Below are 19697 nucleotides of genomic sequence, written 5' to 3' on the forward strand. Positions count from 1 at the left end.
CGCCGTTTCGTCAGTTACGCGCCCGGTGACTTTGTGTGGGTTTGGATATCTGTTTGTCGCTACGGGCTTTCTGAAAAGTTGCTGCGCAGATACTTCGGCCCTTACGAAGTAGTACGCCGCCTCAGTGATGTGGCTTATGCAGTTGCTCCCACCCCAACATTTTGTTAATCGCGCCGGTCGCACCGTACTGAAGTCGTGCACATTGTCCGCATGAAGCCTTAACACGACCGGTTACCTGACTGAACTGTGGCTCACTGCAGCTGTGTCCCATCCTTTTGCTGACTTCTCTCCTAGCCGCATCCTATCGATGCTACAGAGGGGGGCAGTAATAGCGCATGCACTAGTACAGGAAGAAGTTTGTTGTCTCTCGCTCACGCGGTCGGACAAATGAGAGACCGCAGCAGTTTATATATATAGATTTCGCTCTAGACGTATATAACAGGTTGTAGGAAACTCAAATGTTTGCAGATGTGCCCAATGGCATAGTGAGCATACCTAGAGATTTATAATTTTGTGCTCATAACAGGAATTTACATGGCGCTGCAAAATTCAATGACGAGCTAAAACTTGATTAGGTATGCGGTATTTCTAAGAAGCGCAGTTCATGTGCGATATGATGCGACCCAGAATGGCTGCCAGAGGCCAGAACTGTGCCCGAGATCCATCCGTTATTCTGTAAGCAGGTTTAAGTCATACGGCAGCTGAAATTCCTTTTAAATGTATCGCAGGCAATGGTGCTGTTTTTTCTTTTTCTTATAGGTACAACGGACGACGATGAACTGGACGTCCCGCCCCTGATCCCGATTCCACCAGGCGCCCTTTTTTACATAATTTGTTAATAAAATGCTCCTAAAGTGCCACCTTGCACACGTCAGCGAGAAACACACTGCTGCGCACTGTTTTTATCATTCAGTACTGTACTGGGCCGGCCTCCGTACCTACGTCAGCCGCTGTTCTTTGTCGGTAGTGACTGTTCGCGCGGCAGATTCCGCTCTTTCTTGTCGCTGGCAGGTGCTCACACAAGAAAACAAGATCTACAGAGGGCAAAACGCTTGTCTAGAACGTGTTCTGGGCGTGTTTTCGGCTGAACACGCAATATCTAGTGAAGATATTTGGTTAGAAACGGGCTGGATGTACGCATGTGCGGTTAAACTCGTAGGATTTCATCGACATTTTTTGCCTTCCTGGTCGCAGCGGCTATGGGAGCTGCAGAAACCACAGTTTGGTTGTTCTAGTCATGTGGTTCGCCCTCTGTACTCCAGTATCTGCCAGCACGAATACAAAATATTTCCAATGGGCCATAAGTAGGAACCAGAACAAAGGTTATCATAGTTCAACTGTCCACTAAAGACTGCGTCTGTAAACCTGTAATGCAGGTACAACTGTAACTTTCAATCAAAACACACGAAATGACTGCATCGTCGGGCACGAGTGTCAACTATGGACGCAATCTGCTGCCTCTAGGGTGCGCCTCTAGGGAGCGGAGCTCTCAGTCCAGGGATCCATTTGCCGTAGCTGTCCGGCTCGCTCGGACGATGAGGTGACGCTGGTCGGCCAGAGCTCAGCTAGAAAGAGCGACTGCCCACTGTTACAGGGTGGTGTTGGGTTTGGGAAGTACTGGAGGAGTGTCTGTGCGCTCCCTTGTGGAATGGTAATGATTTTATGTGCACCATAAAAAGTGCAATTTGCGAGGTAGTGCAAAATGAAATATGTGTCGAAGAGCAAGGGGGGCAAAAGTGTTAGTCTCGAGTTTGCGGACAAACGACGCCTGGTCTTCCCGTATATAATTACTCAAATTCATGTGACAGCCTTCGCACGCGAGATCCCCGCAGTTCCAATCCCGGTGCAGCCCTAAGTCTGCACCGGATGAAGTAAGAATTCGATTCTTCTTAGAAATGAATAAACAGGTCTGGGGTACGGCCTGAACTGGCATTCGTAGCAGACAGCTGACGCCACCATCAGAATAAGATTTGGCTGCCTCCTCATGCTGAATGCAAGAACCAAACCCCAGCCCTCAAACCTAGCGCCTGCAGAGGAAATTACACAATGCGGCTATTATACCAGTGACGGAGTGGAGAGCGCAGTGTGCATCAGAACTGCTCACCATTGGAAACTGAAGCTGGCAATGATTAACGTTATAAATGGGATTGACTGAGTTTAGAAAGACTGATGCATTGCTATAGAGCGGACTCGTACTATGCTACCGCTGTTTACCGAACACACAGAAACCGAAACCTTTACAAGGAATTAATGAGAGTGTGTCAGTTATTTGTAAATACAATAAATAACAGGTACAAGTTGATGTAAACGCCTACGCACCCTTCTCTCGTCAGGATTACGTAGGCAAGAAGCTGAAGGCTTAGGGGACTACAGCATATGTAGAAATAGCAGAGACGTAAATAATAAAATTCGCTGTAAGAAACAGCTTGCAAAACAAGTACTTTCTTCAGCAAACGCGACAACCGGAATCGTACTTGCAAGAGCCCGAACGTCGAGACAACGTACTGTGCGCCCACCCCCCATGCATGATGCGGAAGTCATACGTCAGGTGAGGCGTAACGACAATAGGATGGTGGTGCCTCGAATTACTTTAGATTTGAATAGAGAATGAACGAAACGGTGAATTGTTAGAGGAAAGATCTCCCGTAGAACATGACAATCACCATCATTTGAGCGTATACGGCCACAGCACGACAAAGGCCTCTCCTATATCCCTTCCCTTTAACCCTGTCCTGTGCCAGCTCCAGCTACCCTATACCCGAAAACTTCATAATCAGATCCGCCTACCCTTCCCGTTCCACTGAGGGGTCTCTTCATGTTGCTGCGAATGCTCGAAAGACAGACATTCCGCTCATCAGTGCAAGCGCATTTGCTTCGCACAACGTTGTCACTCGCTGCACTTTTTTGAGTAGGAGATACACTGTATAAAAAAGCGGCTATGAAGGCCAATATGGACATTCACTTTCAGCTCTACTTATGCCCCGCTGTTGAATCGAAAGACGAAATCAAAATAAAATGCTATGGCAAGAGACTGAAAAGGTCATTATTGAAAGGACAGGTTTTGCTGGCATATCTACATGGCAGAATGTCTGTCAGTAACAGATATTACCTTCGCATATTTCAAACGACGTTCACTTGCTTGCCAATGAGGACGCACCGTAGGTGGTTCAAAGCCCGAAGGAAGGTCCGAAAAGGTGGAGTAGCGCTCTCGCGAATGCATTATCTCTGTCAACACCATTATGCAGAAGGCTTTCGTGGGTGCCAGTAGCTCAGGGCATTGTTCCAGTTCACCAAGGCTCTTTTAGTCGCACCTAGCCATACTAAAAGATTGCAGTGCTGTTCGATTTCTCTTCTTTTTAATTCTTTTCTAAAATTTTTTGCGCAAGCAAAGGGTCTTAGGAACCGAGGGAGCTCAAATAGGTGGGCTAAATATTGAAAAAAAAGGCAAGTTTCTGCACTGAAATTAGGAAGCGATGGTTTCAACACAGAAATTTAGACTAAAGCAAGCGTTTTCGCGTACGCACTGGATGCTCCGGAGCAAGAAATTATTTTATTCCCCAATCCGTGCCCATACTTCTCAAATTAAGGAAAAGAACCACCGAATCTTCCTCTGCCACGTTACCCGTATGTCAGTGGTAATTTAAGCCTTCTGATACAATTTCTGTTATACGGGCCTTGATTTCGTTGGCAACTCCTGCATGCTTTCAGTTTAATTCTTTATAGAAAAGGTAGAGCGAAAAAGAAGACCGCAGGAGCGCAGCTCGCGCATTGGTGTTACAAGCTCGCCCAGAACGTTCCGCCAACCCGTCTTTGCTTAAAGGCTGATTTTAAATCGACTTCAAGACCCCCTCAGCGAATTCGGCAATATGTGTTCGTGAGCTTACAGTGGACAGCAAGATCATCTGCCTGGACCCTGCCAGACGCCTGCACCAGGTACAAAGTGTTTAAGCGGCGACTCGCCGAAGGCGACGCTGTCTCTCAGAAATGCAAAGCTATAGTGAGAGAGCAGTGTTCTTTACGCCTCCTTTTTGCGCAGAACATCGACGGACCTCAGCCACTGGCAAAGCTTCGTACCGGGAACGCGTGCGCTAGGCTCTTCAACCGCAACGCGGCTTCCGTCGCTGGCCAGCGGCCTTCGAAAGCATTGATCGACCCCACCTACTTCGTCGAGGACACGAGTGGTAAACACGCCTTTCCATAAAAATGTATCTGTTTAAAACGGTCTTAAAACAAACTGTGCAATGAATTATACTCTGGCATGAGATTAAGCAGCCTAGTACTAAGCTTTTAACTCCACCAGAGTTCTGAATTGAATATTGCGAGATGCTCTTGTTATGGGAAGTATGCCATATATGCTATATTGTGCTAAAAGCAGAGTTGTTAGTGTATTCTCCTTGACACTTGTCACGAAGATTGAGAATGAAAGTAGCAACTTCAGACTCAATATGACCATGACCATGGCAAGCCAAAATGACCCGCCTTTCCTAGTGACACCGGTAGCATAAGTCTTAGCTAAGGGACGTTGCAGGAACGCAGAATGTAACTGCCGTTGCGGGCTGTTTGCATTCTTTGTGGTGAGGGTTTAAATTTAGTCGGTTTAAGACAGCTCAACGGCGCAATTCCTATTCAAAAATTGGAAGTAATTTCATGTGGAGTGGGTGTCTCTCCAAGGCTTTTATATAGATTACAGCAAACGTAATCTCACTCATATCAGAGCAATAATGCACTGGTTTCAGCAGAATTGAGGTGAATCGGCAATAGTTTGCGAATACAAAACCCACTTCGGCTCATTCGGGATGCTAGTGTCACAGCTGCTTTTGTTATTAATCTATACCCTATATGCGCGAACATAATTATGCAACTGCTGCAGCACTTCACATCTCTGATTTTTTTGTGGAAACAGGGTTGTTATGAATATGTGACTAAAGATTTGGAATTCACTGAATTTTCACCTTCCTACTGCAGTATTAAGCGTATTGTTTTTTGTGCACCCAGCCATTGAAATATCCTGAGCGAAAATCCATCGTGACCTGCACCTCCTCACGAAAGTGAGAAATACGAGCACGCTTCGTCAACCACGAAAAGCCGGAAAATCGCCATCGAAATAAATTAACCTCCGCAGGGGCCTCTGCTGCTACCTCCGCCGTGGTCCGGTACCCTCGCGAGCAATTGGTCCTCCAGCCGCAGTTCGCGCGCATCAAAGATGAACTGACGCGATCTGGAGACGCCGACTGCAGTAACAGATCCCACGACCAGCTCGTGGGCGAGGCCTTGCATACTGAACCGAGGTCATCCGCGACGAGACGGCAGCCAACGATGGCACTAAATTCACGCAGCCGCCACTGCAAAGCACGGAAGACGAGTGAGTGATTGTAGTCAGTAATACGTAGTGATGCGCACGGCCTTCTGCACTTTTCGCAACGGAAAGAAATTTGGGCAACACCTCACGTCATGCAACGCCGTGAATTTCCTCCATTTCCAACAAGAAATTTTGGACAATGTGGGCTGAAATGCAGGATGGCTTCACCTTTTTGACACGCTCGCTTCCACTTCTTATAACACCGAGCTACCAGAAGCATTTATTTTCGATTTCAATGCCTCAAGAAAGCGGGTACCCCTTTGTCGAAGATAATTGCATTTTAGGTTGGCCTGGTGAAAAAATTCAGGAGATAAGAGAGGGGACTCATGTGGGCTGGTTAGATTTAAAAAAAAAATGTTCGCTGTGTCACTGCGTCCACTTGCTCCAGAGGCCCGGGTATTGTGCGATGTCAGTCCACGTCAAAGAACACCAGACGGTCGAAATTTCTGGATCCCTTCTCTACGGTTTCCCTCATTGCATGATTCGCTTTTGGACGTTAAACCCCCAAGAAACCATAAACCATCTTTCAGAGTTTCGAAAGCGTAGAAAAAAATTTCGTCGCACTTGGGGTTTGGCCTTCAAAGCGTCCTGTTATCTACCAAGCCTTTGCTCCCTTTCGGGCCGAAGTAGGGCTAGGGGGATGATGACACCATTTTGTAGCATGGACATATTGCCAGGCTTGTCGAGTCAGCCGTCACAGAGATTCGCGGGATCTCTGACAAAGGCAGCGTGCATGTTGATTTGTAGACTTTCGCAAATTTTCTTTAAATACTTCGAGAGACAACTCGCTGCCGTCCGAGTAGGTTGACTCTGCATTAAGGCTGACATGTACCTTATACGGATCTCTTATTAGACGATCAACTTCAGTTGCCTAATCAACATTGTTTCTTCGTTCTCTGCGGCACGATTATATTGGAAAATAGAACGCCGTCAACTTCAAAGGTGAACTCTGTTCTCAAATTTTTCATTCGGCAATTTAGTTCGAAATATCGAACGTCATATTTATGCTTCTTAATGCTCGTTGAGTTGGCTGTCGCTGATCGCATATATATAAAATGGCATCGCTAGTACTTATTATGCATGAAATAGACTAAATTTCTGTACTTGATCATGTTCAACAAGTTAACATTGTGCCGGCGACAGTGCCACCATTTTAGATATACACAATGCGGGAAAGCAAACCTAACGTGCTTTCAAAAGCGTACTAAGGCGAATGCTTTTAATGGCTGATGCTGTGGTCCGTTAACAAACCGTGTCACACACGTTTAACTCGGGAACCAAAAAAAATATAGAAGAAATCCAATGGTTGCTCCAGATACAGGAGCAAAAAATGAACCTAGAAGCCGAGTTTGATGACTATAAATTGGTTAGTTAATTAAATATAGTTAAAAATGTCGAAATTGCCTCGAAATAGCGCGGACGTCGATATAGCCACGGGAACGGTGGGGCATTCCATTCACCGGATGTCGTCACGGCATAGGAAAAATTTTCACAGAATGGTCGGGAAAAAGTCGAATTTGTGTCAGATTAGATGGAAAAAAGTGTAATTAAGAGTAATTAACACTTAAGGTCCCCGAAAGATGTATAATTTGAGTATCGATATAGACGCGGGAACGGTGTGATGAGACATCCACCGAAAGTCTCCACGGCATAGTGTCCACTGCCGATGCCTCTCGACACTTTAGTTGCCAAAGTGTCCTCGCATTTTTTTTTGTCATTCGATATTTCGAGCCACATTACCGATTAAGGAAATTCAAACTAGGCTCACATTCGATGCTGACGCCCTTCATTTTCGCAATATAACCTTGACTTCTAAGATCTCAAATAAGAAGTTATTGAAAAACGTTAGAGATCACTGCGGCAAACCGCACTGGAGGAAAGCAAGAGCATTGTGGCCTCCTCGGCACTCGTTACCTCTATTTCCTCATATTTGCCTCTATTCACCTAAATACAGAGTTGATTCTCAACTTATTGGCAATTTATTCAATTAATTCGTCCTTGTTTCGCCCTAATGCTGCTATAATCAAACAATAATCACAGAATTCACATAATTCACGATTAATTCACAATTATTTGACAAATATTCACATATATTTCACGACAATTCACAAGTAACTCGAATTAATTCACCCTTAATTCGCTCCAGTGTACGATTAATTCATAATATAATCGCATCAATGCACCTTAATTCCTAATTTATTCGCGCTAATTCATAATTAATTCATCCTAATTTATAATTAATTGATTTCGACATTTCTATAATCGTTAAGGATTTGTTGGATTTCGATTAACTCCACATTTCCCCTCGTTTCATCGCAGTACTCATTCCGGACATTAAAATATTGCGCCGCTCGTAGACTCCGCCCTCACTTCCGGTCACGCCTTACTTCACGTCGTAATTAACTTCCAGCGTTTCAAATCTGACGCCCCTTTTGCATTATCCACGCCGTTTTTTTCAACGTTTCGGTTCTAATTAACAAATCCGATCGTGACCAAGTTTTTGCGCCGCATCTTCACATCATCCTCTTTCGATTATAACCACTGTTTTGACGATATTTCTTTCCAGTCCCCATAGTCACGGCGGATATGCTTTGGTGAAATGTTTTGCTGTCGACATAGCCTAGTAATGTTATCGCATTAAAAAAAACTTTCAAATGCCAAAACTTAAAGCTTAATGAGTTGCCTAGAATTTCAAACATTATCTTGAACGATTTTTAATGTGAGACCGATTAATGCGGCGTTCTCCATGAAGTCCTGTGTCGGGGTAGTCGGCGTCGGCTTTTTGAGCGAAAATTCACGAGAATGATCACAACCTCGTGATCACAACCTTACCACCGAGCATGAATACAACATCAGGAAGTACAAACCTGGGTCGGACAAGGCCCACCGCGGGAGGCACTTGCCCCCCAACTGCGCCAGGAGGGGTATGAGGTCTCCGTGAATGCAAAGCTCTTAATGTATGGGAATTACACCATCTCGTCATACTCTAGAGGCGGAGCTTGAGTGTCCCCTTCACGAAGACCGCTCCTTCTGGTTCCAACCTGATAATTGACCCGGTATGTAATTCGCAGCATTCTAGAACTGCAGTATTCATAACTGGTGGTCTGTCAGTGCGGCAGAATAAGTACTAATGGACGGACGATGTTGTCAGTGGGCGTATACATATAGATTCGACGCTTCACAATTTGCGACTATAGTGCCTACCAGCCAGTATAGAGCGGGGTGTGGCTGAGGTCATTTGGAAAGGCCCATGATCTTCCGATGACTCAAATAGGGAGCTGATGTTATGGAGATGGTGATGGCCATTAACATAAAGTCGACTTACTTGGATCAAGGCTATCCTTTCCAGCAGCGCGTGTGCCAAGCTCAGATAAAGGGAATTTCACGAGACCTAAGCGATGGCCTTCTGCGCTAGTCTCGTTCTTTACTTTGGTTAGCACAGTCTCACAGCCTTGTGTACCTTTTTTTTTGTCATCATGCATAGTGATCAATCTTGTTTTGTGTCGCATCAGCAAGCGCAGTTCATCTGCGTCCGTCTCGTGTACCGTCCATGGAGGGCATCGCGGCACCGTACATGGCGGACATCGAGTGCCTACGTGGGCCCCAGGTCCCTTGGCCCTTCGTCGAGTGCCGTCCCTCAGTGGGACAACTCCGCCGAGCGAATTCAGCGCCGACGGTGGCTGGTACAGTGCGCTCTCGGGTTCGCCCACTTTCCGGCTGCTACTGTTTTCGGTAGCCTGCATGTGCCCATTCCAGTTCTTTCAGCATGCCACCTAGAAGACCGTAAAGGTGATGGCACATGACGGATCTAAATATCTTCCAAAACCTGTCCCGAAACAGGTCCAGGGCAGCGCAGAATGGCAGCTCTGTAACATTAATCGTCCATTTGAGATGGGACTGGTATTAAAGCATTCCCCTTTATATTTCGGCGAAAATTAACGCAAACGCGCTTGTTTTTCTTAAAGCGTACGCGTATGTAATTGAATTACGGTGTTGTGGTGAATTGGTGAATTATGTAGGCAGCGATTGGACTCAGTCAACTTCAGGTGTGGAATAGATGTTTGGAAAGATATCAGTTGGCATTTTTATTAACGTCAGCAGAAATAGCTCAACGAATGCATTATTTTTTTAAAGATCCCAATAATCTTAAAATTCTAAAAATGCTGCCGGGAGGTATATTTAAACGTTTCAATGAAGAACAGAATGTTGTGGAATGCGTGTAGATAAGCAAATAGTTAAAAAATTAGTACATAGTAATGAAACCTAATGTGAGAAAGCTTTAATAACATTTGGATATACCATCGCTGATTACTAAGATCCTCTTGAAGCCGAAGCTTCACTCACACCATATAATTTTTCTGAGGGTGAAGTTGGGTGGAGATGTGTGTCGTAGCTGTGGAAAATGGAAGTGGGGAAGGGGTGGCACCCTCTACATGGCAGCTCTCTACATAGTGTTGAGAGGCAGAGGTGTCTGGTGGGTGGTGCTTCTTTATGAAAAGTGGCTTGCACACTTCGTCCACGAATTCGATTGTACTGGCGCTTTTTCGTTTCGCTCCTCCGTAGGAATCTAGTGTGTGCAGGTCCTGTGAGGGTGTAGGAACACAGTTGATGCTGGGTAAAAATTCAGGAGGGTAGACTTTTGGGGTGGTCCCCGTGGTGGATGGCGCGTGGGCGGGGTGCAGCGATGGTGTGCAGCCGCGCACCGATGGGGTGGGCAGGGGTTATGACTAGTGAGCGGTGCTTCGAGCAAATGAAGGCTCCACTGCCCGATGCTACAGACCACCGTGCAAACAGACGCTGGCATTTCCCCATTGTGACTCTGGTACTGTTATCGCGGTAAAGCGGCTCAAAATACACGAAAGATGAAAGAGGAAGACAGGAAATTGTGCGGGCCCTTCCTTTCACTGTGATAGAAGTGACAGTAGCATGAAGCCATCACCCTCCTGAAGCGCCACTCACCACCAAACTACCTACCTCGATTTTGCACAGTGGCACCACCCACTAGAAGACCACTCGACAGCGGAATGAAAAAGGGATGGCGAAATCATTTCAAAGGCGCAGTTCGAAATCCTGTTGCCCACGAAAGCAACTAGCCACCTCTCCGCCTCAGCTTCTTAGCTAAATGGCAGCCCCCCCCCACCCCTCTTCATCTTCCAGAAGCGGCACCCACCTTCGCGCATTTTTAGACAAGAAAAACTCTGCCGTGTCTGTGACGCTTCTAGAAAAAAAAATAAATGCATCAAAACACTCATCGAAGCTTAATCAAACTGCTGTCGCCGCTTACCCGCATCAGGCTGCATGTTCGACCTGCCAATTTTTTCTATCGTGCATCGTTCAGTTCGGACTGGCCTCTATTACAATTATGAATCGACAACAGCCAGCCTAAATGTTTGCAATGCTAAATCCGGGTGTGTATTCCTCAGATCGTTACTTGTCGGTAGATCCGGCAAGGCTCTTAGTCGGAGCCATCAGAGCATACAAGCACATTCGTTTCTAGGGATTACACCGGGATCGGCAGAATTGCACGCGACGAGCCAGAAGCCTGCACGCTGTTCTGTGAGTTGTCTTGCAGCTCAGACGCGAAGGAACTGGCGGCACGAAAATTTTGTATTCGAACAGTTCTGTAGCAGGTGATGTGACGTGAAGTCGCGTCCTGGTCATAAGGAGTCTCTTGACTGCCGCTCAAGTGCACATTAATATGCCAACCACCTGACCTGCATATAGAGCTACACGTACTCACAGAGCTTATATCGCAGATCAGAAATTTTGAAATTCAATAGTTTTGTTATTGTTTGAATGGGAGAATTCGAATTTTCATCTTTTTTGCGATTTGTTAACCGTCTGTAAAAATGCTGAGAGTGGTGTTTCGTGATTTTAAGGGGATGCGAAGTTACTTTCTTTGAATTTGAGGAATAGAATCGGTCGCAAAACGGTGCTTGACAGAGATGCGTTGTGGTAGGTTCTAAACAGAGCGTCGCCAATTTCCCTGCAAGTGCTTCGCACTCACAGAGTTTTTTTTTCTCACCTTCAGGTCCAAGGGACGGCGCACCACCCAGGCTTCCTCTTTGAAAATAATTTGTGAATTAGAAACAACATAAAACTTCGTCTGTGCCTCTCAAGTACCGTCTCGATCATCCTGTTTACGTTCTGCACACAGTACAATGCTCGACAGACTGCCGTGCACACGGGGCCCGCTGTGTATCGTCAAATTTTAAGCGCATGCACTCGACAGCAGCTGGTGATTATCGGCAGTAAGGTACACATGGTCAAGCTCAGAAAAGAAATTATCTCTGTAGTGGCGAGAGACTGCTACAGCAGGTCACGACTGTGACCAGACGCGATAGCTAGAACCCTGAACACAGTCCATAGTAGCAAAAGGCCAATGTGGATATCAGCCAACCATGACAGAGCCAGTTAATTCTCCCTATAAACAAGGTGAGTACCTTTCTAGCTGAATAACCAGCTCTGGGCACACTTCAACTGCTTGTAAGAAAAGCAACTGCCTCAGAACTCTTGCAAGTTGGAGTACTGACTGTTCCGTCGATAAGAGAAAATCAAAAAAATTCTCTCGGCCAAACCGTTTGCTTATTCGTGCTACAGTTTGGCACAAAAGTGGCATTCGGTGTAGTTTTGTTTTGCACTGCGTTTGGGTGGGAGGGGGGGGGGGTTGCCTGATTCTGTCAGAATGAATTGGAAACCTCCATCGTCTGCCGTGACGGCAAATAGAAATGGCAAGCGCCAGCTGTGCCCGCCGGAAGAACGAGCGCTCTACCATTGGGGCTGCGGCCAAAGGCAAGAGAGCTGAAAGTGGTTGCGTGGTTGGTCTGAAGGGCTTTCTCAGGATTTTTTTCAGAATTTGGCCCAGAAAATGCGGTTTCACGCAACTGCTTCCCTCCCGGCTTTTTGTGCTTGTCTCACGAGTTTCTCCACAGCCTCCCTAGACGATAGAGTGCTTGTTCGTCTGCAGGGGGCATGATAGCGCTACCAGTATCACTACTGCGAAAGCTCGCAGTTTTGATTCGCCGTCGCCACAGATGTAGAAGATTTATGGTTTTGACCCAACCATGCATGTACTACACCCAAACGTAATATTAAAAAAAAAACAAAGTCAAGTGCCACATTTGTACAAATTTTGAGCCCTAAGAATTTGGTGGTGACGCCAAGGGATTTTTTTTTTTATTTTCGCTGATTGACGCAGCAGACTGTAGATGGTGAGCGCGAACAACAGGTCTCCGCGTACACTGTCAGAAATTTTTCCTGAAAAATAAAGAAATTTTCTACAGCTGCGTTCCCAGTAAATGTCTGTAGTGTTGGGTTTTCAGTTTTGAGCTCTTCTGTATTTTTAACATACGTTCTGTTTTTTTACTTGTGGAAAGTATTGGTGAAAAATCTGTTTGCTCTTTTCTATTTTGTCTGTTTTTACAGACTTCCAGTCTTTGACTTACTTATACTTTGTTTCACACTCTGCTCTCGTATTTTGTTCTAGTCCGGAAAACGTGCTTTATGACACCAGGTGGTTTGGCCAGAATCATTTTTTCTTGAAAAAAAAAAAAACAGCCCAGGGAACTCGAAACCATGAAGCCTTGCAGTCAGATTATTAGTGCAGGAGCTCCTGGTGCTATGCAATGCTGGTCGTTGCGGGCTTCTCCTTCGTTCCGCAGCCCAAAATCCATAACGTTGATGGCTCTGCATGAAAAAAAGGAGTGGCTTAAGGTGAGGTTAGTAAAAGTATCTAGATCATTAAGGTCACATAATAAATCCATAACAAATATAATTCTACACCAATGACTGCAAGTGGTCCAAAGGCGCAAGGCCACACTTAAATTTATTAATAATGCATGAATCTAACACAGTAGTCCTTTGTAACCGCTTTATTAGGCTGCAAGATTAGTTATCAAATGCAAGGATTTATAGACTTGCATATAACAACCGTGTTTTAAGGCACATCTCGCTAACTAGAGCACCCCAGATTAGGTGTTAGTACTATGTTGTGCACCGTCAGCAGGCATCAGCTGTGGGCAATATAAAAGTCTACTCGACAAAGCGTGGCAGTGCCGGTCGGCGGCGCGCTGCTGATAAGCACGCCGGGGTTCCCTCAAATTTCAAAAACTGGTACCCATTCTCCAAACAACAGTAGATTGCGATCGACGCCTTTGGCGTGTTCTGCCGCCCTGCATTGCCCAGTAGAAAACACACGACTGCGACGGCCCTTGCTACTGTCCGTAGAGCTGCTCAATGCACGCAGATGTTTAGCAGCTCCACGCAATTTTATGTTACCTTCACACTGCACGCTCCTCTACTCCCATTACAAGAGCGCGTATTCTTTTGAGTGGCCTTGAGACAGCCTCACGCAGTCTGGGTACTTTTTAAATAGCGCCGTCATCGAGTGTATGCACGCACACCCCAAGATATATTTTTCCAACGTTAACGACCCCAATGATCAGAGTGCATGCGTGCAATGAGTGCTCTTCAGTGTCCGGCGATGGCAAATTCAGTAGGGTAGGATCACGTGTTCTTTACACAATAAAAGTACCATTTGTCTACAAGTCAATCAAACAAGACGTACAGCACATTATTCATATCAAATAGGGGGAAGTCGCACCACTTCCCTTCTTTCGCAAATACTCCAGTCGGTAAAAGCATGCAGAAAACGCACGTCATGTGCCTCTATGCGACGGCAACCGTCTTGAAGAGACCAGGACCGCAGCAAGACACATGAGCGCAGAATACAGAGCCCACATTAATCCATGCGAAGAATAGCCTGTGCTCGCTGTTTTAATGCAAAAATATACAAACTAAATTATAATGTGTTACATGCATTTTTAAACCAATTTTTTCTCTAAACGGGGGGGCCACGGGACTGGTACCTCGACAAGGGGCTGCTGTAAGGACGCAAAATGTCTCCGCTACTCGTGAGCAGGTTTCCGTCTTGCGTCACTAACAGATATTTTCTGTGTGGAAAGCGAAATTTTGTATAAAATGTCTAATTTTGCACACATTTTTTACAATGTAGATGCGGCCAACAAGATGCCGCAAGCACCACAGCGTTTCCTTCCACGGTGGGTCTCGAGCGATCCCGCGTAATCTGCTATAGGCGCGAGTAGGCACCGTGCTCGATCTTGCCTTCGCCTGGTCACGTGGACGCCCAAAGCAGCCGCCTTGATTACAGCACTTGGAACAATGGCGTTAGACCTGGCTGGTAGCACACCCCAATAGCGAAATTGATGCGCGTTAGCTTTGACGGAATGCGCTGCCACTCTGTTTTCCCAGCGCCCCTGTGTGACCTCACAGCGGCGTATGTCTGGGTCAGTTTGAGTGACGGAGTGAAAAAGGAGCAAAGGTGGTCACGTATTCGCTCCTCAATCACCCCGTTCACCTTTTTTTGTCGTTGTCGTTAGAGTACCTTGTCCTCCTTGTAGAGCTCCTCGTCTACCCGCCCGTCAAGCACCGCAAACCAAAGAGCAGCCCGAGAGAGTACGAGGCAATCAAAGTCAAGACCAGAGAGGGAAACGCGATCCCAAGAGTCAACAAGATCAGAGTGTTGGGAATGACGATCGAGACGCACGGCAGAAACGGCGAGACCGTCACCTGACTCATTGCGAAAGCGGCGAACGCCACGAGACTACTCAAACGAGTCACGAACAAGAAAAGCGGAATGACGGGAGAGAGCCTCATCAGACTGATCCACTCGTTCGTCATTGTTACGTAGCGTACGTGGCGGCGTACCACAAGTGGAAGAAGAGCGAGAGAAACAATATAGATATACTCATCCGCAGACCCTACAAGACGGCACTGGGACTGTTCGAAACAACGAGCACCAAACGCCTCCTGCAGCTGGGGGTGCACAACACGCTAGAGGAGATAGCGGAGGCCCAACGCGCCGCACAACTCGAAAGACTGTCTACGACAAAGACCGGCCGGAAAATCCTGGACAACCTGGGAATTGGATATCAAGGCAGGGAGCAGACGCAGCTCCCCGTCCCCGATGAGATCAGGCGCAACATTAGAGTGGACTCGGTACCGAACAACATGCACCCGGAGTATAATAAAGGGAGGAGAGCAGCGAGAGCCAAGGCGCTGATAGACCAGCACGCGGCCGACACACACGCACGCTACGTTGACGCGGCTGAGTACGCCAAGATACACGGCTTCACGACGGTCGTCGTCGACGCGACTGGCACCGTTCGCACGACCACCAGCACGAGATGTCCCAAGGCAGAGCAAGCGGAGGAGGTGGCCATCGCCGACCGCGACTGCCACACGGTGCTATGCGACTCGAGGCAGGCGGTGAGAAATTATGCCAAAGGCAGGATAGCGAAGGAAGCGGTGCGCATACTGCAGGAAACCAAGAACGACGATGGCAGCAAACAAGTGAGAATCAAGTGGTTCCCGGCGCACGCGGGCAAGGCGTCAGACCGCAACGCCAACCACAACGAGACGGCACACGCCGAGGCGCGCGCGCTAACGGACCGCGCCTCGGTCGACTGGCCGCTGTGGACCAAGCACCAAGGACCGAATGACCGAATACAACGAAATAACCAAGGCGTTCCGCCTAGCTCGCAGAACCCTTCCACCCTCTTGCTCTGGGCTCAGTCGAGAGCAAGTGGTTTTATTCAGACAGCTACAGACGGGCTCACTCCCCAGCCCGTCGCTGTTGCACAGAATGTATCCCGAGACGCACCCGACAGACAAATGCAGAGTCTGCCGAACGGAGACGGCCGGCTTCGCACACATTCTGTGGAATTGCAGCAAGTACCAGGAAGAAGCCAAGTCTGGGAGGATCCCGCCACGTCTGGAAGCAGCCGCAGGGAGCGACAAACAAGAGGAACAACTTTGGGCCGTCCAGCAGGTCATCGAGGCGCTGGCCCGGCAGGGAACCAGCGAGCCGGCAACGGCGAGCGGGGACCCAGGCCGCGCGGCTGGCGCCCAGAGGATGACATAGGCCCCGTCCGAAGCGCGCGTGCGCTCTACTGCAGGCCCCAAATAAACGTTTTAACAATTCAATCTAGGAGGCTTTCTTGAACTTGCCTCTTTTGTCAGACTGGGACATCTGGGAAAAATACTGGGCACAGCATCAGCCAAAAGGATCGGTTTCTTGGGTGCATTTAAAAGTGCCTTGCCATTAAACTTGGCATAGTACGATTTTATAGTGCAAGCTCGGGAAAATGCTTCGCGCAGATGTGGTCACTAGATCGAATTATCCTACCTCTCCTGGGCAGAGGGGATATTTATTTCCTATCCTCGCCTAGAACCAAAGTTCTAGGCGATCGGGCTCAAACGCAGCTTTAAAGAGCGACACTTGGTCTGGACAACTCTGGTAGCCCGATCTGCACTTGGATACTAAGCATAATCACGTATGGTAAGCTTCTGCTGCCATGTACATAGGCCGCAACAGCCGTCCAAGGTGTGAGCCCACACCACCACGTGGGTTTGCACAATCACTGCAGCTGGTCCCAAACCGCAACACAAAAGCTAGTTCTACCAAACTTTGTTCGCGCACAGTGCCTACGACAACATCGAAGGGATGAACCTAAACGTCCACACCTTGTGATGCACTCTTGCAGTGCAAAACACCGAAAAACAAAGCCTAAAATGGGACCGAAAGCCGTGCAAACCGTTCACCCGCGTCCGCCCCTCTGCAAGTGAATGGCCACCACTGCGCTGAGCCCCCGCGCCAGTGTGCGCATATACTAGAGGGCAAACATGATCTGTGCGCGCTCTCCGCAGTGGCAGACAGCCAGTGTCAACACCGAAACTATTTTTACACCGTGTCCATGACCGGTGCAGACCCTTTTTACAAGCAGTTGAACCAGTACTTGATGGAAGCGAAGCAAGCCCCATAAATACAGGTGTTGAAGTCATGGACTATTGGAATGACACAACTGCGGGCTACCCCAGGCTAGGAAATGCTGTGTTGACGGTCACAATACTGTAGACAATAAGGAATTTTAACAATGGCTGCACACGAAGACATTTCAAATTACAGTGCAAAAAATCGGAGGGGAAACAAACTCCACCTGATGGGTATGACGCGATATCATGTGGATTAATTCCCGTATATGCAATAGGTTATTATCTATTTTAGATTCTTATATCCCTGACAGTCCTCATACCCCTCCTGGTGCAGTGGTGCAGCGGATAAGCCATACGCCTCTGCCCTGCAGTGGCAGGTGCTCCCCAGCGGGCAGCTCTATATGACCCACGTTGCTCTTCCCAAATACCAGTCTTTCATTTAGCTGGGACCTTTCCCACTGCACAGTTTGCAATGGGTGGGTTTGAGGACGCCACAAGGTCGTGTGACGTAGGTGGGCCACCTGCCTCGTAGGTTGCTCCCGCAGCCAATTATTAAGTGCTACCTGCCAGGTTGCATGAGAATGCCATGTTTTACGGGTACCATTGAATGTTAACACACACACACAAACGAGTTTTCGCTCAATGAGGCAAGCAAGGTTTGCGCATTAAAATTAGTTTTGTATTTGCACTAGTACCCTGCACATGCATTATCAATATCATGCAGAAAGGAGCCATGCTCCTTTATTGAGAGCACAGAGACAGCACTGATGACTTCTTAGTGAATAATACAGTTTACGTGAACTGTTCACAGACAGAAAAGATAATCATTTCGCCAGTTCTAAGCAAGAACGTGCAAGCTTCTAGCTCCATTGTGTCCAAGTTCTCACCCTCGAATACTGCACGTTTGCCGAAGCAGAAAGAAGAGGTAAACTGTTGCTCCACATTGCGCATTAAAATTACACAGGAGAGAGCTATAAACAACAGATAAGCAGAAGCAATGAGGCGCATAATGCTTCTTATTCGTTTGCATTTCTCACGCTATTTTTTTATGCATCCTGTGCTTCTGCTGTGCCTGCAAATAGCATTAACCAGGAGTCGTCCTGCGCTAGCTGTGCTTATTCCTTGCTTTACCCAGCAATATAATTCGCAATGCACTGACCTCTGTCGTTCATGTAAGTACTTGGAAGCGCTTTAAGCTGTCAAAATTTCGCTCCCTTTTCCTCCGCAGAACACTATGCGAGCGGTCTACGCAAGCTAACATTTATTCGTGCATGCACAAAAAAAAGAACGCCAAGAACGCGCGCATCTTCCTCACCTGAATAGGAAGAAAACTGAAGCGTACTTAGTCTCGACACGAACCCGTGGTTCTGCTCGTGGTGCTGCAACAATTCGCCACGGCGGGCAAAGTTTACATTAGTACACTGGTCACAAGAATAGGAGCCTTTCGCGAAACAAAGAGAGCTTATAGCTTCGGGATGCTGGTTTCGCAAACGCCTCCTTTGAGAACTCTCAAAAGCAAACTCAGCTTGGCACACTGGGCACAGATACTTATCTGGTGCAGGTGACTCGGCGGGTGGTGCACTTGGTCCCTCCATTCCTACAAGGGCGCCTCACCGACAGACACAAACACAATTTATATTGCCAAATAAAGAATGCGCAACGGCGCTAACAATTAGAAAAGTGCGCACCCAGCGCAAGACAGAATACGGCAACGGCCAAAAGAAAGCTCAACAGAGCTGCTACTGAACAAAGCGGTTATAAAACCGCGTGAAACAGAGAACGCGCAACTGCGCTAACAACTAGGAACTATGAATATGGCAACGGCCAAAAGAAAGCTCAACGGAGGTGCGGCAGAAAGAGGTAATAAAACAGTGCAATCAGCCTTACAGCAATTGCACAGCCTAAAAGACCAGCGAAGACGCTCGCACAACGGACACGAGAGGACCGTTAGAATATCGAAGTGTGCAAAACAATGAAGTCACGTGATCATGCACAAATAAAAGCCCAAATTCAATTTACATGAAAAAAACTGTAAAATGCTTCTATAAAATTAATAAGCATTGTTCTGAAATGCATTGTTTGTAAATATAGTAAAAAAAATATTATTTCAGCTAGACAAAAAACACAAAGAAATGTAGACAGGGGAAGAGAATTACCCCTAGGGACAGGGATTTCTAACGGGCGGAGTCAAACCTAGGAAGGACCCGGATGGGTTGAACCGCACAAACAAAAAAGAAGGCTGTTCATTTACTCGTGTTAGTCGGCTCGATCGCCCAGACACCGGAATGTCCTCGAGCGGAATTCCCGCGCATTTCGAACGCGCGTTCACACTCGGTGTAGGTGAAACGCTCGCTCCACCGGGCAGGCGGACGCGGCTTCCGTGGCAATCCAGGCGCCCACCCAACGCGCGTCTCGGGGTTAGTCGGCGTTCCGCTGTAGCCATGCCGTTGTGTTCCCCCACGACGAAGGCTTCTAGTGGTTGTATTAAAATAATCAAGTATTCAACCAAGGAAAGCCATGTATTAACAAGCCTAGCCATCAATAA

The 19697-nt window shown here is 47.3% G+C and overlaps 1 pseudogene; it reads left to right on the forward strand.

Annotated features, from left to right (window-relative positions):
- The window catches only part of LOC149326344 (uncharacterized), a 31887-nt pseudogene extending 15586 nt beyond the window's left edge, over nucleotides 1-16301 (forward strand).
- Nucleotides 16302-19697: the final 3396 nt, after the last annotated feature.

The sequence above is a fragment of the Amblyomma mixtum genome, chromosome 10 (genome assembly GCF_055824585.1).
Source record: "Amblyomma mixtum isolate Tamu chromosome 10, ASM5582458v1, whole genome shotgun sequence".
NCBI classification, from domain to species: Eukaryota; Metazoa; Arthropoda; class Arachnida; order Ixodida; family Ixodidae; genus Amblyomma; species Amblyomma mixtum.